Source organism: Ovis aries, chromosome 13 (genome assembly GCF_016772045.2).
Source record: "Ovis aries strain OAR_USU_Benz2616 breed Rambouillet chromosome 13, ARS-UI_Ramb_v3.0, whole genome shotgun sequence".
Classification (NCBI taxonomy): Eukaryota; Metazoa; Chordata; class Mammalia; order Artiodactyla; family Bovidae; genus Ovis; species Ovis aries.
The window spans coordinates 38,424,400-38,450,526 of NC_056066.1; the positions used below are offsets into that span (position 1 = coordinate 38,424,400).

Here is a 26,127-nt window from a genome sequence, read left to right on the forward strand (position 1 = left end):
AGTGCTGGTCAACGTCTGGATCCTAGGAAAGTGTAGACTGGCTAAATGGATGGGGCCATGGAGTTATGGTTGTGGATTTTCATTCCAAAGTTTCCAGCTCATGGCGTTAGGTGGTTTGTGTCTCCTTCCCTCCTCCTCAGTAACCATGGAAACCATGTGGCTAAGATGGCAGCATCCTAAGGTGAAGGATTTGGGCTCTGGAGTCACCATGTGGAGAAGACCTGCTCACGAAGCCACTGGCTCATCTCATGCTGTGGGGTGGGTGAGGTAAAACTGTGGTTGTGCTAAAACAGGGAGACTTCAGCTCTGTCTGTTACCACTGCAGAACTATAGCTGAAACCAGTGTGTCATGACCACCTCCTGCCCCCTGTCCCTGCGGTCTGCTGAGCCCTCCTCCTCCAGGTTTCCCTGCTGCCTGGATCCCTGCCCCCCTAGTGCCCTCAGCCAACCTCTAAGGGCAGGATGGACCTCTGGCCCCACCCTTGCCCCCATCTCTCACCTCTGTCTGTAGCCCGAGTCTCTTGCCAACTGCAGGAATCCCTGTAACCCCTGCACAGACACCCTGCAAGTCAGATGTGAAACTTAGAGGATAGAGGTCAGAGTTAGGCGATGTTACGGAGAACACAAGTAGACACATCCCACTTTGTGCCTCACAGCCTCTGAACTGGAAACCAGGGTGTCCCAGCAAAGACAGCCTTGTACGCTATCCTGTAATGTCAGGAAGCATGGTGGCCAGGCATAGCAGAGTGAGCCCAAGGTGAAGGGCATTTGTCTTATAACAACTGTCTTTCCTGATATTTTCAGACAGAAGAGTGTTTTTTGGGGATGTGTTCTGATAGACCACTAGCCTGCAAGATGCTCCATGAAGGTTGCCCTCAGAGCAGGTTAGCTGGGGCTACACCACACCAGGCATTCCCATTGTAAGACTCAGCGTGTGCCTCAGTGCATCTGGTCTTTGAGACACCCTACAATAAAACAGGCTATAACTTGGTTTCACCAAAAGTGTTTAACCCTCGGCACATCTTCTTCTGTTCACTAACAGTAGGAAGAAATTTAGGGAAATGACCACAATAGAGTATTTATCCTTATTCGCACAACCTCTGACTTTCATAGCATCAGCTGGAGCTAGACTATAACAGGAGGTCTACACCCATTGTTGGGAACAGTGGAGAAAGTATAATTCTTTATGGAGGATGCTTCAAGTGAATTTCATAGCTTCATACTGTTGTCTACTAATGATGATTCATAGGAAATAATGTAACTAAGTTCAGTTACATTAATAAAGTGAAACTATTTTCCTTTTCATATAAGACTATCAAGGACTGTTCACTTGATGGGAAGGGATCATTTGTACATAGTTATACCTCACTTTTCACAAAATGTATTCTGAAAAAAAAATGTGTAAATGAACCTATTGAAAATAGCATCTCGTTTTCTCATTGATCAGTAATGTTTTCATCTCAGTTCATCCCAATCTGGTATTAATTTACTTTTTCCATCTTTAATCCCCTTCATATTTCACTTCGTTAGCTAATAATCAATAAACTCCTAAAGGCACAGAGAAACTTAGCTATGAATCTTTAAGCAAATCATCACTCTCTCTAGATATCTAGATTTGGATACAGAGCCTTTCCTATTATCAACATTCAATAAATATTTTCTAAATGAATAAGTGAATTTTTTTCTTTAATTTTTAGTTGGAAGTCATTCCACATTTTTAGAAGTGAGAGTACATATGAAAAGCATAGATATAAAATTTTATTAGGATTGTTACTGACCCAATTTCTTGGCCTTCCCCAATCAATATAAATAGACAAGAAGCCAGACAGGAAATTCAGGCAAGGTTTTATTGGGGGCCCCACTGCAGCCAGGGTGGAGAGAGGGGAGCGAGAAGTTAACAGGTTCTTTGCTCACTCCCAGAGGTGGGGGGCACGTTGATTCCTTGTTTGGGATAAGGGTAGGGGTGTGTCCAGAGGTGGCTGGAGGGACAGCTTCAGTGGCTTGCCCACCCCTCTGGTGGTATTGTGTGCAGAGGGCATGCATAGCACTCTGCTTTTGCTTTCAACAGCTTGTTTTTGATCCAGGCTCCTCAGAAGTGGCAGTTGAGTTTTTCCCCCCATCTCCTTGTATTTTGGGGTCCAGAATTAGCCCCAACTGTGCATGCACACAGTTATTTTCAGTCCCATACAATTTCTTTGCATTTTGTTCCTGGAGGAGAGGTGTGTCCAGGTGCAAGCAAAGGGTCTCAGGTCCCAACCTGTCTCAGGACTGCTCAAGAAGTTCTCCTGGAAAGCAGTTTCAAGTCAAAAGTGCTGTTATGTGGTCAGGTTAGGGCCAGAAAATGAAATATACCAAGGTTCTGAAAGCAAAACAGGAAAGGGGAGCATGTTTCTCTCAAGCCGCAGGCCAGGTAATGAATGTCCACTGGAGTCATTCCACTCTTGGTGCTAATTCTGCGTCACGTGGCATCTCTCATCCACCTCGTGTGTGCCCAGCTCACGAGCATCTGGGCGGGTCTCGCTGTCCACCAACAGCTCTGCCTTCAAAGTCATGCGTCTCTTGGTAGACCAAGCACTGAGGGGATAGAAGGTGGGGTCACCAGGGTTTGACCACGACCACTGGCCTGGGCAGGGGGCAGAGGTCATCTCCTGCCCTGTTCTGCCCTCCCAGCTGGGCCACCTCCTCCATCTTCCATCGCCCGAGGGAAAAAGAAGGCCTGGGTCTCTCAGTAGCAGGACCCTCCCTGTTCACCGTCCTGCTCCAGCCCAGAATCCCTCTGGGAGTTCAGGCTGGCCCGGCTCCCTGTTTCCTGGCAGCGGCTCTCAGCTGGGACCAAGTGTCCAGATCCAAGAGAGGATCCAGAAATGTCAGCTGTTTACCTGGTTCAGGTGTTTCTCCTTGGTGATGCTGGAGGGATGCTTTTATTTTATCCTTTACGTTTTCTGTTGGGATATAACAGACAGAAAATGCCTAACGTCCATCTAGGAATGCATTGCTCCGTAAAACTCTGCATGCTGTCATCTATGCCAGTCAGCTTGCAAATACCATAGCAAAATAACAAAAGCTGCAGACTGAGCGGCTTAAACAACAGAAATATTTTTCTCGAAGTTCTAGAGACTGACCGTCCAAGATCAAGATGCCAGGAGGGTCTGTGGCTGGTGAGAGCTCACCCTTGGGTTGCAGACAGCCGCCTCTCACTAAGCCCCCACAAGGCAGAGAGAGAGAGAAAGAATGAGGCTTGGGGAGTCTCTTCTTGCATACGTGTGTACTAAGTCGCTTTAGTTGTGTCTGACTCTTTGCTATCCCATAGACTGTAGCCTGCCAGGCTCCTCTGCCCATGGAATTCTCCAGGTGAGAAGACTGGAGTGGGTTGCCATTCCCTTCTCCAGGGGATCATCCTGACCCAGGGATCAAACCTGTGTCTCTTATGTCTCCTGCATTGGCAGGCAAATTCTTTACTACTAATGCCACCTGGGAAGCCAATATCTCTACTAATTAGAGTATAAGACACCACAACAGCAGGAGCTTTTATCTGTTTTGTTCACAACTGTATTCTTAGTGCCTAAAATAATGCCTGGCACATAGTAGGTGGCCAGTCAATATATGCAGAATAAATGAATCAATGATGAAATTATTAAGTAAGCAGTTCCTCATCTGTCATTCTGCAAAGGGAATTCTGTTTTTATGAGTTTCATATATTTTAAAAAAGCGTCAAGTCATAGGGCAGCTTTTCAATAATTGAAATGGAGATGAATACATAATAAAAACAGGGAAAATTCTTTCCACATCATCCCCCTCCTTCCTCCAGAAGTGCACCCAGTTAAGTTTGCTTGGTATCCTTTTCAAGACTTTTTAATCTAGTTACATATATATGTCTCAAATAGATATAAAGTTTTGTTTTATTTTAGATTTCAGTAAATAGCAAAAGGCAGGAATCTGTAGTCTTTATATAGTTAGATATATCATTTTCTTCATGGCACTGGAGATTATGTCTGGCATAAGATCTTTATGGCCCTTATATTCTTGTTTTCTAATAGATGATTTTCTCTTGGGAGCTTTTAGAATCTTCCTCTTCATCCTTATTGGCTAGAAAATTACCAGCATAGGTCTAGATGTGATTTTAAAGTTATGCTTATGAAGTTATCGTGCTTAGCATTTTTTTAAAATCTCAAGATGCATGCTGTTTTTCAGTACAGATTAATTTTCTATTCACATTTCTTTGATTATTTATTCCTTGCCATCTTCTCTGATCCTTCCCTCTGGACTTCTATCAGAATTCCTCCAACATTTTCCCTACAGAGCTCTCAATTCAAGTTCTTATATTTTTCATCTCGTTGTCTTTCATCCATGTGTTTTGGCTACTGAGAATTTGATAAAGAAGAAAGATAGTAAATAAAAACATTTACTGGTCTGCTACATGGGTTATCTGCTCACATATATCTTTTGCAGGGTGCATGTTATTCAAGAAAACAGTCATCTCTTTATCACATAAAGACTTTATATCAGCTGGGGCTTCCCAGAGCTTGAAATTTATTTAAAATTATTTAAAATTTAAAAATTTAAAGCCAAACCCATGGCTTGTTGAAATCCCAAGACCACCCCAAAGATGCCTGTGAGTTCCAAGTGCGCTCAAATTCTGGTGACCTTCTTTCACTGGGGTCATTGCCTTGTTGCATCAAGTATTTTCCTCCTTGTGCTTGTCCAGGGGAGAAATAATCTCTTCTTCTTCAGTTTAAAAGTGGCCTTCTCCTAGAGCCTATTATACAGAGTGGAGTAAGACAGACAAAAACAAATATTGTATATTACGCATATACAGGGACTCTAGAAAGATGGTACTGATGAGCCTATTTGCAGGGCAGCAGTGGAGACTAGACACAGAACAGACTTGTGGACACAGTAGGGGAAGGAGAGGCTGGGACGAATGGAGAGAGCAGCATGGAAACATGTACATATGTAAATAGATAGCCAGCGGGGATCTGCTGCATGACTCAGAGCTCAAATTGGTGCTCTGTGACAACCGAGAGGGGTGGGATGGGATGGGAGGTGGGAGGGAGGTTCAAGAGGAAAGGGACACAGGTATACCTATGGCTGATTCATGTTGCTGTATGGCAGAAACCAACACAAAATTGTAATTATCCTCCAATTAAAGATAAATAAATTTTTTAAAAAGTGGAAGTGTTAGTTGCTCAGTCGTGTCCGATTCTTTGCGACCCCATGGACTGCAGCCCCACTGGCTCCTCTGTCCGTGGGATTCTCCAGGCAAGAATACTAGAGTGGGTTGCCATTTCCTCCTCCAGGGGACCTTCCTGACCCAGGGATCGAACTCGGGTCTCCCGCACAGTGAGCAAATTCTTTACCATCTGAGTCACTCACACAAAAACATGGAGGATGTTACTAAAGAGCTGGCAAAAGAAAAGTGAAGTTGCTCAGTTGTGTCCGACTCTTTGCAACCCTATGGACTGCAGCCTACCAGGATCCTCCATCTATGGGATTTTCCAGGCAAGAGTCCTGCAGTGGGTTGCTATTTCCTTCTCCAGGGGATCCTCCCAACCCAGGGATCGAACCTGGGTCTCCCACATTGTAGGCAGTCACTTTACCGTCTGAGCCACCCGGGAAATCCTAAACAGCTGGTGAGTCATTGCCTAATGGGTCACACCACAAACAATTTAATCCTCCGTGTCTTCATTCCTTTTCTTCAAGGTCCTTTCCAAACACTCAGCTGGCTGGGGCTCCTCCATGACCTGCCCTTCCCACAGCATCACGGAGTCCTCCCCTTGTCCTCTCTTTTCCCCAGAGTTTCCCCTCCACTAAACAAAGTCACTTAGCTGCCTGTAGCTTATGCTCCTAAAAGAGCATCACAAAGCATTTCTGCATCCAGCGCAGACAAAGAGCTTATCCTAACAGGATCCATTCTCTTTAAAAGGCAGTTTGAGTTATAAGTCATATTTTGTTCTGTTTCACATGGCTAGAGATGCTATTCAATAATATTTTTCAAAATTTTTATTGAAATAAAGTTTGAAAGATTGAAGGCAAGAGGAGAAGGGGACGACTGAGGATGAGCTGCAGTTCATGGGGTCACAAAGAGTTGGACACGACCGAGTGATTGAACAAAAACAATAATTGAATCATTTTAACATTCCAAACATGGCAAGGATCTTAAAACTTTCTAGCAAAATAACTGTAGCGAATTACTCGTCTACAAGTTGAGTCTGTTTTTTTACAACCTCCCACCAAGTCCATATTTGATCTGCTAATACCATAAAGTATCACCGTGCATGGCTGACACACAACTGGTTTAGTGTGGCTTTTAGTTTTTTTCCCAGAGAAGTAAAATTGATAGTGCTAGGTAACTGGGTCGGAGAAGGCAATGGCACCCCACTCCAGTACTCTCGCCTGGAAAATCCCATGGACAGAGGAGCCTGGAAGGCTGCAGTCCATGGGGTCGCTGAGGGTCGGACACGACTGAGGGACTTCACTTTCACTTTTCAGTTTCATGCATTGGAGAAGGAAATGGCAACCCACTGCAGTGTTCTTGCCTGGAGAATCCCAGGGACGGGGGAGCCTGGTGGGCTGCCGTCTCTGGGGTCGCACAGAGTCGGACACGACTGAAGCGACTTAGCAGCAGCAGCAGCAGGTGACTGGGTAGTGATGAGGAGTAACTATGGGAAGTGATGGAGAAACTCTGAGGTTCTCTAGTGACTGGGAAGAGGGTGTATCTCTTAGGAATTACATTTGACCGCAAATAATAACGACTTTATAAAGTAGAGGCTTAGTTGTCTCCTGTGACAGGAAACCTAGAGGTGGGCAGTTCAGACTAGTTCAGCATACTGAGACATCTTCTGTGACCCAGGGCCCTTCTCTATGCTTTTCCTTCCCTAGCGTATGACTCTGGGTCTTATAAGGTGGCTGCAACAGCTCCAAGCATCACTTGCTTACATATTATTGGCTAGTAGGTTTGCATGACTACACACAGCAGTGAGTCACCGGAGATTAAGTTTTTAGCTTCCATAGACTCTGATGTAGAGGCAAGCAAACGAGTGTGTGTGCTCAGTCGTGTCCGCCTGTTTGCAACCCTGTGGACCGTAGCTCACCAGGCTCCTCTGTCCACAGAATTTTCCAGGCAGGAATACTGGAGCAGGGGGCCATTTCCTACTCCAGGGAATCTTCTGGACTCAGGGATTGAACCTGTGTCTCTCGAGTTTCTTGCATTGGCAGGCAGACTCCTTACCACTGCACCATGAGGTGGGGGGTGGGATATAAATAGGATCCAGGTGAGCTGATGCCCAGGGTCTCCCACATGTCATGATGACTTCCAGAGACAAGGGGACATAGGAGAAAGCATGTGCTTTGGCAGAGAAGATAGATGTATTTGGGGGCATATTGAATTTAAGCTGTGGTCAGGGTTATCCCAAGAGACTGGTGGTTGGAGCTGCTCCAGGCTAGTCCATTTTACTATTTGCTTACATAAAAGTGGCATAGGTGGAAACTCTTTAAGACATAGGTCTGCCCAGCCAGAATTCTCATCTCCTTAACCTTCATGACTATCAAACAATATACGCTGGACATGTAACTCAAAGTGGACCAACAAGATTCATTTCTAAGGATTTGAGAGAGTATTGGCCAAAGGAAACATTTTTTTACTTGACCGTTGATATTTGGGTTAGAAGTGGATATGCTGGGAGCCGCTTGGCTACTGTATGGCAAGATGGTGACAGGAGGGTGCATCTACCGGCTGGCCAGTGGACCCAATAAGCTGGTGTGAGGCCTGAGAAGGCAGATTCTCCTGGGCGCACGAGACTGGTTTGGTTCCTCCACGGTCTAGGACACCTGGCTTTCTTAGAGCAGCAGTGTCAATAACAGAACAAATAAGGTTTCATTAGACGTTTTGTAATTTCTTACAAATGTTTAACCATTTTTACAGAAGGCAGATTCCACGCAAGATTTGAGAAAAATAACATCCACAGTAGATATTGCAGTATTGTTTTTAGCAAAACCTGGCAAAAATGTAAACAGCCGACAACAGTAAAATGGACTCGTGAAATATGGCATGTCCATGCGTGAGCGTGTTATGTAAACTTTAAAAATTATGTGTCATATAGCCTTAAAGATTATATGTCAAACAACTTTTAGTGGCAATGGAAAATGCTCATGATAAAATGTTAATACAAAATTACATAAACAGTATTATTCTATTGCTATTTTTTTAACAAACCTTAATTTGCAGATAGAAGAGATGGGAATGAAATACACCAACAAATAATAATGTTTTTCTCTGGTTGGTGAGATTATGAATAATTTTAATTTTCTTCTTTATCCTCCCTATATTTTCCAATGAGTTCCTACTTTCATGATCATGAAAAAACCCAACATTACTTGTTTAAAAAGATACACCATATCTGGTTATCATTTCAAATCCATCCTTAACAGTAAACGGTCCTTCCCTTTTCTCAGCACATGGGGCATTCCACTGTGAATTTGGTTTGAGTCTATACCCAAGGTCATCTTTTTTGCTGGATTATAGATTCCTTGAGGGTGGGGCCTTGCCTTGGTCCTTCCTGATGCCACATTGCCCTGAAATCTGAATCAACCTTGAAATCTGATACAGATTTGTTGAGTTGAATTGCTGTGTGCAGCCCAAGCTGATATAATTGAGTGCCACAGCGGGGGCACCTGGGCAGGAGGGGAGGGTGGCACCTCTTCATGGCACGGACATGAAGATTCATGAGTGAGCAGAGGTGGGGTCCTCTGGCGGTGCTGGGACCACAGGAAGTGTGCAGAAGCATTTGCTTTGACAGAGGCTCTGTCAGAGGCTGTTGTCAGCCTCTGTGTGGGGACGGCGCCCCGTGCTCTGTGGCCGTGCACCCGAGTCTGTGTGCAGGCGCCTCTCACCTCCCACATTCTGCCTTTCATCATCTCACTCCAAACTACTTTACCCTCTGGGATCATAAGCCCCCTGAAATTGGAGATTTATTAAACTGTATATCCCCTTCGATCCATCGCACCCGGCAGGTACTACATAAAGCCTGTTTAATTAGCTTTAAAATAATGTGTTTACTTTTCCTCCCAGGCGCCTTAATTTTTCTTTTTAAATCACAGCATCCCTTAAACCTTAGTGTAAACGTTCTCTGCTCTCTGCAAGCCAGTTCCCAGAGAAAAGCACTCTTGGCTTCAAGACTCGAGAAACTGAACAAGAGGTCATTGGTCCAGGCACACAGCCGGGCACCAGGAAAGACACACTTAAGCCGACATCCTCAGCTGAAATCCCCTCACTGCTGCCCTGCCAGAAGTCAGCCTTCAGTGCAGAGAGGAAGGGCCACACTTTTTTCTTTCTTTTTTGGCTGCGCCATGCAACATGTGAGATCTTAGTTCCCTGGCCAGGGATCGAACTCATGCCCCCTGCATTACCAGCAGAGGTCACAACCACTGGACCACCAGGGAAGTCCCGGGACACCCTTCTTGTTTCCCATGCCCACCTCACAGAGGATGAGCCACGTGCATGCACAGCTCCTGGGCACCCCGTACGGTTGTTCTCAGCGAGTATTATAAAAGCCATTCATGGCCCCAAGCTGCTCAGTCACCCCTCCCCAGTTTTCTGGCAGGTTTGGAGGGAATAGAAGTCCACTTTTGATTTATTCTCAGTTGTAGGGTTCTGATAGTGGTGACCTTCAGAGCATCCATTGGGGAGAAGCCCATGCCGCCTTCCAGAGACAGAACCAGGAGCTCCTTTGGTACCCAGGCTCCACACTAATTCATAGGGATCTCAAGATAGATCCCAAGGAGAGGTCCTTGAAGCACAGGCCCAGCCCTGAACTGGAATCCAGCCCCATTCACTTGGTGGCCCTGTTACATCAGGCAACCTCAATTTGTTTGCTAGGTTGGAACGCTCTCCTCCAGCCTAGGGAGAGAAGTCAGCCTGCTGTGACTTGCTTTCTTCTCTCCTGGAGCAGCAAGGTGAGGATTCACATGTAAATGATGCCTAGCATTCTTTGAGTATAAAAGTGAGTGGGCAATAAGCATGGGCTCTGTTGATTTAGAAACCTCTGGAGAAAGCTTCTTGTTTAATCTGCTAATAAAAGTCCTACATTTGATCGCTTGATTGCGGGCTGCCTGTCATTGCATGATGGTATTGGAGCGTATGTCTCGCTGGCGCATGACTCACTGGCTGAATTGCCCGCCACCGGATGTCACAAATGATGCTGCTATTCAGAAGATGAAGGATGCACAGCAGGGCTCAGAAAAGATTTTTTTTTTTTTTTACGTATTAAAAGCCTTATTTGTAGTCCAAGCCCCTCCAGGAGGAGATGCCATGCTCTCTGTTTCTTCGGCGAGGCAGAGGAAACAAAAACCGTGTTATGCCTAATACCCCTGAAGCCAAATTACAATATTTACCCCTACCCCACCCCCGCATGGCAACTTGATGAGCATAATTATCTGTGCATAGAAAAGAAAATGGAAGAAAATGTTCAATGAACACTCACCTGGCTGTTGTGAATGATGTTGTTCCAACAGAAACAGAGGTTGAGGAGGAGGGCTTGGGGGGAGGGAAGGAAGTGTGGTCCTTGCACATCCTCTGATGAGGAAGGAGCAGAGTCGCCTGGAGCTGGAGGATCTCTGTTTCCATCCCAGCAGGGATGAGACAGCTGTGTGGTTTCCTCCGTGAGCCACTGTTGGCATCCCCAGTGCTGCTCCCCCACAGATCAGATGTAACAAGCTCCCAGACCACCACGCGAGCTCAGGGAGCTTCCAGTCTCGCTGCAAAGGAAGAAGGAAGACCCCCACTGTGGCCTTTGTGAACAGCTCCAGTTCAGATGAAACCAGTGCTGCACACCATGCGGCGGTCTGCTCACACTTGCTGGCATCTGGCAATGATGCCTCTCTCCTGGTAGACTGACCACCTTCCCTTGGGTCCAGGGTGCATGGAGACCCAGAAGTGTGGACAGACTGATGGGTGTCAGTGTCTAGACACCCTGCCCTGTCCACCCACACCCACAATTCAGGCAACTCTGATGCCTCCCCAGAGCCCCCAGTGGAGTCAGAGCCTCTCCATGGGAGTGGGCTGAGTGCTGCACACTGGTTCCCCTTTCCATTCCGAGACTGGGTTTTCTTCCTGGAACGTTTCCTAGGAAACGGTTCATGTGAATCTTTGGGTCCTGGATGATGGGCTTGGGGAGCAGCCCCGCATGTCCTCTCACAGGAGACTCAGCTACTCTGGCCTCAGCTGATTGGAGCAAGGAGAAGGGTCTGACCCAGAGCAGCCTGTCAGTAGAATGGCTGCCCCAGGGAGTCTGCCTAACAGGACAGGTCCTAGATGTCATTTGGAGCCTTCTAGCCCATAGTGTGGAGAAGTTGATGGCACCCCACTCCAGTAATCTTGCCTGGAAAATTCCATGGATGGAGGAGCCTGGTGGGCTGCAGTCCATGGGGTCTTGAAGAGTCGGACACGACTGAGGGACTTCACTTTCACTTTTCACTTTCATGCACTGGAGAAGGAAATGGCAACCCACTCCAGTGTTCTTGCCTGGAGAATCCCAGGGACGGGGGGAGCCTGGTGGGCTGCTGTCTATGCGGTCGCACAGAGTTGGACACGACTGAAGAGACTTAGCAGCAGCTGCAGAAGCCCATGGTGAGGAGTTTGGACGGGACACAGTGGAGGGACCAAACAGAGGTTCAGCCTCCTTTCTGGTAGGGTTAGATCGAGGGGAGGGGGCCAGGAAGAGAGGGGTCAGCTTTGTGCTGCCTCCTGGGGGCAGGTGAGCGCCAGGACTCACAGGGAAGTGCAGGGATGGAGAGGGGGAGATGAGACTCCCCGCAACAACTTAAATTCACTTCTTTTGCTTTGCACCAGCGCCCCACCCAGAGCTCAGGGGTGACTAGGAGAAGCAGGGTGTTGCCCCTGGGTGACATCTTCTCCATTACCTGGTCCCACCTCCATTCCGACAGGGGAATGATTTACCTACACTCATGGTGGCAAATCTGGGACTGGAAACCAAGTTTTAAGTTTTGGTTGATTGATGATTAATTGGCAGTGCATGACGCCACCTGTTTTCAATTTCCCAGGGGGAGCAATGCCTTGCATTCCTGAATTGTTAGTAATACTCACATTGTTAGTAATACTCACGTGCTCATTCTATCTCTTGCCACCGATACCTGCTCATACACTTTATGAACTCCCTTGGCTGTCTGCTAGAAATGTTCCACTGCAACATGATTCCCACCCAGAAATGTTTGAGTCCTCAGCTTTCCAGTGCTCTCAAGGACAAAGCTGTGCTCTCTGCTTCAGTCCTGGGCAGTCTTTTCCCGGCTCCAGGGCGAGGTTGTAGCGGGGCTGATGTGTAATTTGTGGAGGAATTCCAGGTGAGCTGTGGATGGTTGAAGAGAAGGACACTGTCTCTGTCCTAAGGGTGGGGAAACTGAGGCAGTGGGGGAGGCTCAGGTATCCAGGACGCATCATTCTACCCCTCTCTCCCACCACCTCGATTCCTAAGCTACGACTGAGCGAACAGCACCCTCCAGGTTTTAGCCATCAGATGATGCTGGTAGGCTCATCCTTCGGCATTTAGTTTCTTCACACTGTCCAGGCATTCTGCCATGAAACGGAGGTCTCTCTTGATCTTCACTGGGGCTCCTCCTCCCCGCCTGCCTGTCACCCTTCTTCCAAAAAGACCCAGTGCACTCGCAAGGACCCTCTGTTAGACCTGCCGAGCTTGTCCCTTCAACTCAGCCTGTCTTCTGGTTCATTGCTGCCATCCCATTCCCACTCACCTCCTAAGGCCAGGATACATCTCGCTTCCACCCTGAGTATCCTCCCAGCAATTCCAGCACTTGCTGACCTCCTCCATGTATGCATGTCTGTAGGCTTTATATCCAAGTTAAGAAATCTTTCGTTAACAGAGAATAGACTGACTCAGATGAGTTCAAGTTAAGAAATAACAAAAGAAAGGTTGTATCTGGGAAAGCTGTTCAAGAATACAGCAAGGAATAGACATGAATGGGCTTCAGGTTTGGGTGTGAACTGAGAATGGAGCTGGCAGCTCCTGAATCTCCAGTTCCACCCTCTGCTCCCTCCTTATTTGCTTCTCCGTTATTTTTACCCAGTCTTTATTTCCCAACCTTCCTCTGAGCAATGCTGTCTCATGGCTTTGATGTGCAAATGACACCACACATGGTCCCCTGCCTGAAACTCATGCTCACTGGTGCCTACAGATGACCAGAAGCCTTCCCCTCCATCTCTTAGCTCCATCTCCTGGGAAGAGAAGGCTATGGTTGATTTGGTTCATTCTTTTGAACCAGGACACAGAAACCATAAGTCTGGCCAGCCAGTGGGTTATCCTCCCGTGGGTCAGGCATCCATTCTCGTTCAATCAAAGGTGGTCCCAGAGGTTAAGGTGATATGGTACAATACCTGTTAATCTGGGGGTCCATGAATGGAGGCCTCATTAAAGGCGGGTGTGCAGGGTTGTGGATAAGTTGGCATCTTTAAGGCGACTTAAGTTCAGTTCCACAGAGTCTAGCACTTAATGGTCCTTGTGATGCTCCAGTGTTTTATTCCTGCCTCCTTTATGAGATGGGCCCTGCTGGTTCATTGGCCAAACAATCCCTGTTCCATTTGACCCAAATTCTCCCAGGTTGTGGAGGGGATCCACAGAACTAATGTCTGTTTTAAATATGAAATGTCAGCCTGAATATCTAATCAAGAGCAATTGAGTAAATGAATTAAGGCAGTACTACACAACAGAAAACTGTTCTGCTATTAAAATGCAGTTGCAGAAGAATATTTATATGAAAGATGTTTAAGACATTGTTAAATGGAAGCAAATGAATTCCAAACAGTGTAAACATCATGATTCTGTTTTTGAGCATGTGTACATATACATACATTCATCCTTGCACTTGAAAAGATGCTCACCAAAATATCAACAGTAATGCAACCTGGGTGATAAGATTATTGATGATATAAATTTTATCCTATTTGCTTAGTTATATTAACAAAATTTTTTTGCCATAAGCATTTATCACTTTGCAATAAGAGAAAGAAATAAAAAGATAAAAGGAAAGTGTTAGTCACTCAGTTGTGTCTGAATCTTTGTGAGCCCATGGACTATAGTCTGCCAGGCTCCTCTGTCCATGGAATTCTCCAGGCAAGAACACTGGAGTGGGTAGCTGTTCCCTTCTCCAGGGGATCTTCCTGACCCAGGGATCAAAGCTGGGTCTCCTGTACTGCAGGCAGATTCTTTACTGGCTGAGCCACGAGGGAGTGAAATGCAAAGCTACAACCTCCTTAACGAGAGGCTGGTTTTTAGATCCCACTGCAATAAATAGTTTGGAGATCCCTTAAATCGTATCTGGAAAGGTTGTCTATATATCTTTGTCTACAACTAAAAGTGTATGCATGTAAAAATCTGATTATGTGTCTAATTACACTGAATGGCTTTCTCAGGTTGAGCTTCCAAGGAGTCAGTAATTTATCTGGGAGGTGATCCCACGAAGCACTGATAGGAGAGCAAAGAAGTGAGGCAGAGAATGGGGAGAAGCCACAGCTGGTGTGTTCCTGAGCACCCAAGGGGCCAGCCACTGGAGATCCAAGACAGGGAGAAGCTTGCTCAGAGCTGTCCTTCCTGAGGTGCAGGGGAGCTGGGGCATTCATTGGTCCACTACTACTATCTGCTAGCGGGTTAAGATTGCTCCCAGTGAGTGTTTCTTCAGGTACTTTCAGCCTCCAGTGCCCAGGCAGAGAGGACTCCAGCAACCAGAAAAGGCTCTTGGTTCAGCATAGCCTCTTAAAATTGGAAGGTGTTAAGTCGACACACACAAGAATGGTAAGATGGGCCGGGTACCAACAGCATCCATGCAATGGCATTCTGTCCCTTTAACAGCTCTGCCCTGCCGGGTCTTTCTTGAATTTCTGTGCTGGTGGGCAGGAGGGAGCAAGAAGGTCAAGATGAAGAAGATCTACAGGGGAAATCCTATGACTGCGCTTATTGCTACCCTGTCCCCCACCAAAGGCCTAACGTTCTTTTTGAAATCTGATCCTCCCTGGTGCTGCCGGGAATATTCGCAACAAAAGTTGTGAAATCCAGGTTTCAACAGGAACCCATTATAGCCAGCGAAATTGAGGAATGCACCAGGAAAACATGATATCAGGACTTGGAGATGCTTATTTATGAGTTTGGCAAGGTTTTTTTATTTTATTATGATGTTTTTGGACTCTTCTGCATATAAGGCAGATTCCCTCAACCAAAGTCTATTAAATCCCTCGCCGTTCATTTTATGATGTGTTTGAAATACCAAAGGCTGAGTTATTTGTTGATGATTTGTCCTGTTTTTGGACACCCCAGCTGGGGATTGTCCTTCCAAAAATAGAGTTGCTAACTTCTTAGAGACCTGTGAGCATACTTGCTGACTACATCTGTACACCAGGAAGAAGAAATATTTATTTACTGGGCCATGTGAGTAGAGACAGAGTTCTGGGCCTTAGAAACTCTAGGAATAACATGAGCTTGTAGAACTAGAATCATTGTTCATTTTACGGTCTAGGAAACTGAAGTCCGAAGTCACCCAGCATGTGTGAGGGGGGAATTGGTGTGAAGCTTCCCTGCCTCTTCCTGGGAAGTAGCCTGTGCACCAGGGGCGATTGGCGGCTTGTGCTGGTTGGGTTGGTAAATGACACTAATGCTCTAATTCCATGATTCATCCAAGCTGTCCAACCACTTCCTGGCTTGGACTTTGACGGAATCTCTGTCTCCTTGGCCGCTGAGTACTCTGGCAGTGACGTCACCCTGTGTGGCTTTCCTGAGTATTTTACTTTCTTAGATTCACCTTTCTCTCCTTCAGGAAAAACTGCATGATCACTTAAGGATGTTGCCAATTGACTAGAACAAGTCATCCTGGGTTCCTTCTGTAATTTTTTATTAAGATTTTTTTCTTTTGCGTGGACCATTTTTAAAGCCTTTATTGGATTTGTTACAATATTGTTTCTATTTTATGTTTTGATTTTTTTGACCACAAGGCATGTGGGATCTTAGCTCCCTGATCAGGGATTGAACCTGTTCCCCTGCCTTGGGAGGTGAAGTCTTAAGAACTTGTCACCAGGGAAGTCCCCCTTCTGTAATAACCTGGAGTGTTGGAGTCGGGGAGAGAGAGAAAAGAGACAGTGGGGACCCTGAGCACTTGCATTCAGACTGGTCTATTTCTTAGCCGGGGTGGGAACAGGGGTCTACTGCCCCACACCAGGGACTAGGAGCAGAAATCCTCATGGAAGTGGGTGAAGGCAGGGCCAGCAAAGTAGGAGATTCTTAAGACTGTGTGAGTTTAAGACATGAAAACAGCTTCACAGAAAATCAAACCTTGGGCTTGTCTGCAGGGCTTTATGGGACCAGACTCGCTCAGGGCTTTTGTTCAGGAACCGGAAAAAGAGTCGGGAGGTTGTCTAATACCTTTTCCTCTCCCTAAGCACACTGAAACTCTTTACTCTGCCAGAGGCATTGTGTATGTGTGAGCGCTCAGTTGTGTTCGCCTCTTTGTGCTTCCATAGGCTGTAGCCTGCCAGGCTCCTCTGTCCATGAAATTCTCCAGGCGAGAATACTGGAGTGGGTTGCCATTCTCTTCTCCAGGGAATCTTTGCAACCCAAGGATCTAACTGCATCTCCTGCATTGGCAGGCAGATTCTTTACCACTGTGCCTCTTGGGAAGACTCCAGAGGCATTAACAAGCCCTATTTTCTTAAAGTTCTGCCAACAAGGGGGCTCACTCAACCACCCCTCCACCACCCAACTTGGCGATCGTCAGTAGTAGTTCCCTAACTTAGAATGGCTAACCGTTTACATTAGGCAAACACCAGAGCCTGGTCTCCGTGGGTGCACAGGGAAACCCTCATGATCTGAAATATGTAACAGTCCTCAACTGGCTCCTTCTGCCTCCTTCTGAGAACAGAATTTGTCTGATTAAAGAGGGATGCTACCCACCCCAGGGTGTCCTTCCACCCCACCCCGCTGTGCTGCGTGTGCAGGAAAGTGTCAGTTGGAGCTGAGCCTGAGAGATGGTCACCGGGGAAGGCTCAGCCAGGCTGAGCTGGGTTTCCACCCGGCTACGGGATGAATGACAGTGGGCGTGCACACACGCGTGTGTGTGTCCGCGTGCATTCACATGTCCACACATGCTTGTGGCACTTGTTTCCCAAAAGCGTTTGTGTTTCAGTGGAGGCTTGTGCAGAGGCAACGAGAATCTATGTCCCTGGCTGTCTACATTCAGCGCTGGTATCTTGTGTGGGTGCTTTGTCTTTTGGGTTTGGGGACTTCTTGCTGGGTTTATGTCCCCCTTTCCCCCCTCTCGTCTCTACCTTGTCCCCTTCGTTGCTCCCTAAGGGTTTCAGGTGGGCTTCTGACAACCTGACTCTGTTCATGGAAAGCAGGACTGTCACCCTCAGACACTTTCCCTTACTCCTTGGAATCCTTGCAGCCTTCAGGGTAGGCAGTGGTGGCCGGTGACGTGGTGGGGACAAACTGCAGCAGATGCTACAGCCAGAGCTTCACCCACAGCCCCCAGGGTCTCTTCACCAATTTCCTGCACATCTAGTGCACATTCACCTTTTAATTTTTCAAAGTCTGTGCCCTTACCAGGTAGCGTGCTGAAACATCTGAGGTCTAGAGGAGACAGGCCCTCCTTTGCACAGACTCTGGAAGATTTGCTCTGATGGGTAATTAGGAGAGATGCAAGGGTCAATGGACCCCAGAGGAAGCAGATAGGACTTAATGGGCCATGAGCCCAGAAATGAGAAAGATGTGAGCCATGGGCCATGGAATTGGTGCAGAGTCTTGGTTACAAACAGAAAGCTCTGCATGCAGTCATGTCCAACTCTTTGCGACCCTGTGGACTGTAGCCCACCAGGCTCCTCTGGCCATGGGATCCTTCAGGCAAGAATACTGGAGTGGGTTACCATTCCTTCCTGCAGGGGATCTTCCCGACCCAGGGATCAAACCTGGGTCTCTTACGTCTCCTGCATTGGCAGGTGGGTTCTTTACCACTAACGCCACCTGAGATGCTGGGCTCACACTGTCCACATGTCCAGTGGACAGCTGCAGTGGTCCTCCCTTATCCAAGTGGGCTTTGCAGCTTCAGCCTCAGTGAGCTTCTCTGGCTCAGAGAAGAAGCATTCTATTAAGGCAGAGAGAGATTTAGCAACCTGCCCAAGGTCACATAGCTAATAAGTAGCAAAGCCAGAATTGAAACTCAGGTATGTTTCTCCCCAAAGTTCACACTCTCCCTGACTTGGCATCTTAGATAATAAGTTATGGACACCTTGTAATTAGGAAGGAAAAGGGATGGAGCTCAGATCTTTGACTTAGTTTTTTTTTGTGTGTGTGTAACTAAAAGACAGGCATACTTGAGGCACAAGTGGCCTGTATGAAATTCAGATGAACCTGGAGAACAAACCGATGAAACTGGAGCCACAAAGGGGCAATGTTTCTCAAGGTGGATGAGCAACATGTGGATACAGAGCAGTGACCTGTGAATGCCTCCAGGCACAGGAAGCAGTTAGGAGAAAAAGGGAGGAAAATCATTCAGCTCTACTCTTGTGAAGAATACCTTCCCAAAATATGTGGCTTGGGAAAATGGAACATGGATCAAACAGAAAGCTGGGAGCTCAGAATTACTGTGGGGTGACAGTCCTTTTCTGTGCCGCCAAGTGACAAAAAAAAGATACAAGTGAGCATCAGACTGATTTAATTGTATCCACAGACAGCTGATCTTTAGACACTGGATGCTCCGTGCTTCAGAAACACCTGGAAATTGTTCTTAAACTTTAAGATATTCTCTTCCGCAGACTCTCGGTTACCCCAATGTGGAAATTAACCATCGTGCAGGGAACACCAACTCCCTGACTACCTGGTACCTGCCTATGACCGGGCTTTGTGCCAATGTCCTGAGGGCAGGTGAAGCGGGGAGCCCCTGAGGAGATGCACACAGGTGAAGACAGCCCAGCAGGTGGATGGCAGACCACCTGGATCAGCTGCACATGCACAGCTCCCTGTCTGGTTGAAGGGTCACTGACTATGTTGGAGGTGAGTGTGCATCTGTGTGGCATGCTAAGAAATGATATATTTATCAGGATAAAGTCATTGGGGGGAATAAATCATTCTTTCCCAGGTAAAATAATCAGGATATTTGGTTCAAGCTTCAGAGTCACTGATGCTTGTGGGAGGGGAATGTTTTGAAAGTAAGAAAAACCAATAAGATTTTTATCTGTACCCCTCCGTGTTATAGCAACCATTCTGCAAAATAGCCAGGTGAGGGGGAGGTGGAGCGCCCCTCTGGGAAGGAGGCTTTGACTTCCTGGCAAGTAGACTTTTCAGCTTGCAATAGCTCAATGAATATTGACAGTCAATTTTTTGTTACAGTCACCCTGCATTACCCACCACAGACTCATTAAACTAGAAGATATCTGGTTCACCCTCCTGCCTCTGCTGCTGCTGCTGCTGCTAAGTCACTTCAGTCATGTCCGACTCTGTCTGACCCCATAGACGGCAGCCTACCAGGCTCCCCTGTCCCTGGGATTCTCCAGGCAAGAACACTGGAGTGGGTTGCCATTTCCTTCTCCAATGCATGAAAGTGAAAAGTGAAAGTGAAGTCACTCAGTCGAGTCTGACCCTTATTGACCCCATGGACTGCAGCCCACCAGGCTCCTCCGTCCATGGGATTTTCCAGGCAAGAGCACTGGAGTGGGGTGCCATTGCCTTCTCCGCTCCTGCCTCTAGGCAGAGCTTAAGCTGTGATTCTTGGCAAAGTTCAGGTCAAGGGGGTCTCCCCAGGTGTCCCATGTTAGGGCTCCAGGAAGAAGCTTAAAGGGGAGCAGCCCAGTGGGCATATAATTGAGGCCAGTCAGGAGGAAATGTTCACATTTCTTGGAGTGCATCGTAAGTGTAGCTACATAAAACACTGTGTGAGGCCAAACAGGAACACATGCCAACCTCAGGTGGGGAAAGAAAGTGTGACTTGCTTATTAACAATGAAAGGATCAATCTCCCTAGGAGCACCCCTGCCCCACCCCTCAGGGTAACTGGGAACCAGCCTTGATGATGAACAATAATTCTCCCTTTGGGATTTAGCTGGCCCCTTTCAGAAGGAAATGGCAAACCACTCCAGTACCCTTGCCTGGAGAATCCCATGGAGGGAGGAGCCTTGTAGGCTACAGTCCATGGGGTCGCAAAGAGTCGGACACGACTGAGCGACTTCACTTTCACATTCAGTTATAAAGGGCTTCCCTGGTGACTCAGACAGTAAAGGATCCACCTGCAGTGCAGGAGACACGGGCTCAATCCCTGGGTCGGGAAGATGCCCTTGGGAAGGGAATGGCAACCCACTCCAGTATTCTTGCCTGGAGAATTCCATGGACAGAGGAGCCTGGTGGGCCGCAGTCCATGGGATCACAGAGTTGGACACGACTGAGTGATGTTCATTCATTCATTCCAGTGTATGATAGTGTCTTTCACAGAGCCCCTGCTTTGGGTTCCCTCCATCATACAGCAAATTCCCACTGACTATTTCACATGTGGTAATGTATATGTGTGTCGATGTATAGCAGAAACCATCACAATATTGTAAAGTAATTATCCTCCAATTAAAAACAAAATTAAATTTTTTAAAAGGAGTCCCTTTCAGGTAAATGCTTGGGGCTTTCAAATTCTGCCCCTTCCCCTTCTCTTCCTGGCGATGGCCCCAGGGAAGTGCTTCTCTTGTCTTGGGAATGCAGGGGTGGGGGTTCCTAGAGTACTTGTTCTTGGAGCCCCCCTGTTGGGGGATCTTTTATCAATGATCAGAATCAAGTGAATGCTATAGAAAAGACGTCAGCAAACCAGGCCTGCTAACTCTTGGTATTTGGGGACCATGTCTGCTGGGAAATGTCTGACCAGACCACTTACATTCCCTGTTTGGCAGAGTGTATTCTTTGCGGCAGAGATGCTGGGCCTTGGAAACACAAAGCATGACTTTCTCATCTCTCTTTCTGTGCACTTATATATTCTTCCAGAATCTGTGCCTGGTCTCCAAACAGACCTCCCTGGGGCCTGCAGTAGGCAGAATAATAGCTCCCCAAAGACATCGTTGTCCCTGGAGCCTGTGGGTATTACCTTCAAAGGCAGAAGACATTTTTCAGATGTGATTAGGGTTGAGGACCCTGACGTGGGGGAGAGTCTCCTGGATTATCCAAGTGGGTCCAGTTGAATCACGTGAGTCGTGAAAAGCAGGGAACCTTCCCAGCTGTATTCAGAGAAGTGACATTGCTGGCTTGGAGGCTGGAGGAGGAGAGCCATGAACCAGAGAATGGAGGAGACTTCAGAATCTGGAAAAGCGGAGAAAAAGCATTCTGGTATTAGTCTGTTCAGGCTGCCATTACAAAATAGCCTGGGTGGCTTAAGTGACAGAAATTGATTTCTCATAGTTCTGGAGGCTGGAGGTCAAGATCAAGTCCTCTTCCTGGCTTGTGGGTGGTGTCTTTTCTTGGCACCTGCACACAGAGTGAGCAATCTCTCTCTCTCTTCCTCTTGTAATAAGGCCACCAATCCCCAGTGCTGTTGGATTAGGACTCCATCCTTATGACCTTGTGTGTGCGTGCTAAGTCGCTTCAGTCATGTCCGACTCTTTGCGACCCTATAGATCATAGCCTGCCTGGCTCCTCTGCCCATGGGATTCTTCAGGCAAGATTACTGGAATGGGCTGCCATGTCCTCCTCCAGGGGATCTTCCCGACCCAGGGATCGAACCCACATCTCCTGTGTCTCCTGCATTGGCAGGTGGGTTCTTACCACTAGCGCCACCTGGGAAGCCTTATGACCTTACGAAAGAAAGAAAGGACTAAGTGGTGTTCGATTCATGTGACCCCATGGACTGTAGCCTGCCAGGCTCCTCTGTCCATGGAATTCTCCAGGCAAGAATATGGGAGTGGGTTGCCATTTCCTTCTCCAGGGGATGAACTTAACTTTAATAACTTATTTAACTTTAATAACTTCCTAACAGCTTTAGCTCCAAGGACAGTTGCATGAGATGTTAGGGCTTCAACATACAAATTTGGGGTGAACACAATTCAGTCCTTAGCTCTCCCCCTAGAGTCTCCAGAAAGGAATGCAACATTACTCATGCATACACTTTACCCCAGTGAGATCCATGTCAGTATTCTGACCCTCAGAACTAGAAGATGGTAATATTGTGTTATTTAAACACTAAGTCTATGGTCATTTGTGACAGCCACAAAAGACCAGTACATACCCCCTACCCTTCTCTTTGGCATTCTTCCGTCCTTCATGGATGAATTTTGTTTGACGCAGACTAAACTGCTATGCGCCCAGTGGTATTTGGCACACTGCATCTCTTGTCCTTCAGCACTACAAGGGCAGGATGAAGGTACCTACTACAGACAAGTACTGTGGGTCCCTGGAGGTCAGGGATTGCGTTGGTCATGCCTCTGCTGGCCAAGTCCAGTGCCTCAAACATAGTAGATGCTCAATCAGGATTTGTCCAACAAAAAAAAGAAACACTGATGTTCAGAGAGGTTATGTAACTTTCTCAGGATCAGGAGATCTGATATGTCCAACCAAATGAAAGTCATGCATTTTCCATCACAAAATGTAAACCCCCCAAATTATAGTCCTTGCCTATCCGTCTGCAATGCCGGAGACCTGGATTTGATCCCTGGGTCGGGAAGATCTGCTGGAGAAGGGAATGGCTACCCACTCCAGTATTCTTACCTGGGGAATTCTATGGACAGAGGAGACTGCGGGCTACAGATCACTGGTTTGCAAAGAGTTGGACACAACTGAAGTGATTTAGCACCCCCCCACACACACACAAGCCAGAGAACATATATTTATTCACTTCCCACTGTCACAGATCCTTTTCATGCATTTCTTCACTTGGATCTTAGGAAGCAGACATTAATTATATTCATTAGATAGTTGAGAAAAATAAAAGTTCGGAAAGGTTAAGAAACGTTCTCCAAGTTTTGGGAGTGGTAGTTGTGGTAGAAGTGATTTCAAAGCCCAAGTCTGGTAGGTTTTGCAAAATCCATCTTTTCCCCACTACCTTGCACTGTACATGGACTATTTACTTTCATTTGTGTGTTTTCATGAGTTGCCCTATGCAAGCAGAATCTGTTCCATCCGAATGTTCTAACTGTTCGCTGTGACCATGATCTTTCAAAGGTGGGAAGCATGTCTCCTCCTTTCTTTTTATTCCCAGGGGCAGCTCATTTCAAGTGGCTCATCACATACACACATCCTGGCAGCAGACTTCCTGGGTTTAACCCAGATCTCAGAGGTATGCCTACACTAATTAGAGCTGCTTCAATATTTTAGAACAGCTGGAAGTATTTTATTCTAAACAGCCACTCAGTCAAGACAGTTTTTGGATGCTTGTCATACAAGACACACCATATGGAGGACAGAACCAAAGCCACCTGGAGGCAGTACCACCTGGTGGTTAGACGCCTGGCCTCTAAAGTCAGGCAGGTCTGGCTCTGGGTCCCTGGACCACATCCCTCACTGGTTGTGGGACTGCGGCAAGTTATCCCATCCCTCTGAACCTTAGTTCCACATCTCTAACTCTAGTTCTTTTTTTTTTTTTTTTCTTTTTGGCCATGCCATGTGGCTTGCAGGATCTTGGTTCACTGACCAGGGATTGAACCTGTACCCTTGGCAGTGAAAGAGCAGAGTCCTAACCAATGGACCACCAGGAACTTCCCTCTAACACTAGTCTTTATTTCCCAGGTTTTGTAAGGTTTTGCTTTATTTCGATTTCTTTTTGCTCTTTTTGGGTGTAAAGATTAAGTGAAATAAACCCAAGATGCTATTAACATAGATCCTGGGATGTAGGAAATGCTTATTAAATGTTAGCTGATTTCTGGTAAGTGTTTGTTCTGGCAGCCTTAGCAAATGAATATAGTATCAATCAGCCGTTCTATGGTCTGAGTTCTGGCTGGTCCTTGTCAATCGAGGCACTGGAATTCCTGTGAAGACAGTGGTTGGCTGACTCCTGAGAGCAGCAGATGGAGTATTTAACCATAATCCTCACCTGCGCTTATGCCCTCACCGCAGCTTCATCTTGAGCAGTGTATCCTGTCCTGTCCTTTGACTTGGCCACAGCTGTGGGTCTTACTCTGACTGGCAGAAAGGACGCTGTGCCAGTTTTATGCATAAGAAGCTGTCTGTGTCTCCACTTCCCCTCTTGTACCCCTGCCATTTCTATGACAATGATATGACTCAGCCTCGGAGCCCAGGAGAGGGAGGGAGGTGGCGCAGAGCCTCCCTGGCTGAGAGTAGAGCCATCTGGTCACCCAGCCTACATGCGCACACCCCACCAACCTGCGATGTGTCGAGGAGCCCAGATGACACAAGCAGATCTCCTTTCAGATGACTGTCGGCCATATGAGTAACATTTATGGTTAAGTGGCACCAAGACTGTATGGTTATTACACAGTGTTTCACAGCAACAGCTAATGACGTATACAAGGAACACGTCACCTGGGGTTGCTCCATTAAGATGGAAGCCCAAGAGTCCTTTTTTTCAGTGTTGGGGAGAGTTACTCTTTCTCAAAGAGGGTGTATAGCATGGACATTTTTGGCAGCCACCTGGCAACCAGGTTGTAGATGACACTGAGGAATCAGAACAGAAAAATGAACGGAGTAAGGGTTCTTATCAGCGTTGCTGAGCCAGGAGATGAAACCAAACATAAGCCTTGAATGACCTCTAAAATCTCCAGTTACCCGAGCAAGAAATAATGCTGTTGTTTATTCCCAGGTGGCTTAGATTTTTCCATTACTTCAAAAAAACAGACTCAGAACTTCTGGTTTCAGCTCCAACATGTAAAGAGCTTGGCAGTGATCATTCCTGTTCCTACAACAGAAAAATTCTGAGCAAACTGAAAATAAACAGATTTCCTCCGACCCACCGAGGATTTGAAATCAGAGGGTAAACCGTCACCTCCAGTCTGGAGAGATGGTACGTGAATACAGAGTCTGCTTACCTGGAGCAGAAGGCGCTGGAGCCATAGATAGGCAGGAACACCTACATGAGGGTTTGGATGAGTGTAGAATAGTTTGAAAGTGTGAAATCTCTGGAGTCTGAAGTCTTAGGGAGCCCAGCGCTTTTCAGGACCCGTTTTCAGGAACGTCACCAGGTTCTTATCATGAAGCTAAGAAAGATCCCCTCAGGGACTTCCCTGATGGTCCAACGGTTAAGACTTTGCCTCCCGATACAGGGCGTACGAGTTCAATCCCTTGTCCAGGATTTAAGATCCCACATAGGCGCCTCAACCCAAAACATAAAACAGAAGCAATATTGTAACAAATTCAATAAAAACTTTCAGAATGGTCCACATCAACAGAATCCGAAAAAGAAAGAAAGATCCTTTCGTGGGTCTGACAAGAGGAGGGGAAACCATTGTGAGACATGCCCAGAGAGTTCTAGGCAGATGCTCACTCTCCCGGGGAAAGATTTTCACCAGAACCCAAGGGAAAGGGAAAAAAACTAAGGGGCCCTTGTGAAAGTCACAGCCCAGGAATATGGGCCTGTTAAAAAGACTGAGATTTAATCAAATGATTATAGAATGCTTCCTCTCTCCAGCAGCTTACCACCACATCAGTAAGACTGTGATATAACTCAACATTCAAAGAACCAAGATCATGGCATCCGGTCCCATCATTTCATGGCAAATAGATCAGAAACAATGGAAACAGTGAGAGACTGTATTTTCTTGGGCTCCAAAATCACTGCAGAGGGAGACTGTAGCCGTGAACTTAAAAGATGCTTGCTCCTTGGAAGAAAAGCTATGATAAAACTAGACAGAATATTAAAAAGCAGAGACATTACTTTACCAATAAAAGTCCGTCTAGTCAAAGCTCTGGCTTTTCCAGTAGTCATGTATGGATGTGAGAGTTGGACCACAAAGAAAGCTGAGCACTGAAGAATTTATGCTTTTGAACTGTGGTGTTGGAGAAGACTCTTGAGAGTCCCCTGGACTCCTTGTAAGGAGATCCAACCAGTCAATCCTAAAGGAAGTCCTGAATACTCATTGGAAGGACTGATGCTGAAGCCCCAATACTTTGGCCACCTGATGCGAAGAACTGACTCATTGGGAAAGACT

At 46.8% G+C, this 26,127-nt stretch overlaps 1 protein-coding gene across 1 annotated transcript in view; it reads left to right on the plus strand.

Moving 5' to 3' along the window:
• The window catches only part of DTD1 (D-aminoacyl-tRNA deacylase 1), a 280,245-nt gene that overhangs the window by 236,041 nt on the left and 18,077 nt on the right, over positions 1 to 26,127 (plus strand). The window contains exons 8-9 of the transcript XR_009596061.1: positions 9,875 to 9,951; positions 18,821 to 19,058. The gene's annotated coding sequence lies outside the window, so the exon portion shown is untranslated. The remainder of the gene's footprint in view (positions 1 to 9,874; positions 9,952 to 18,820; positions 19,059 to 26,127) is intronic.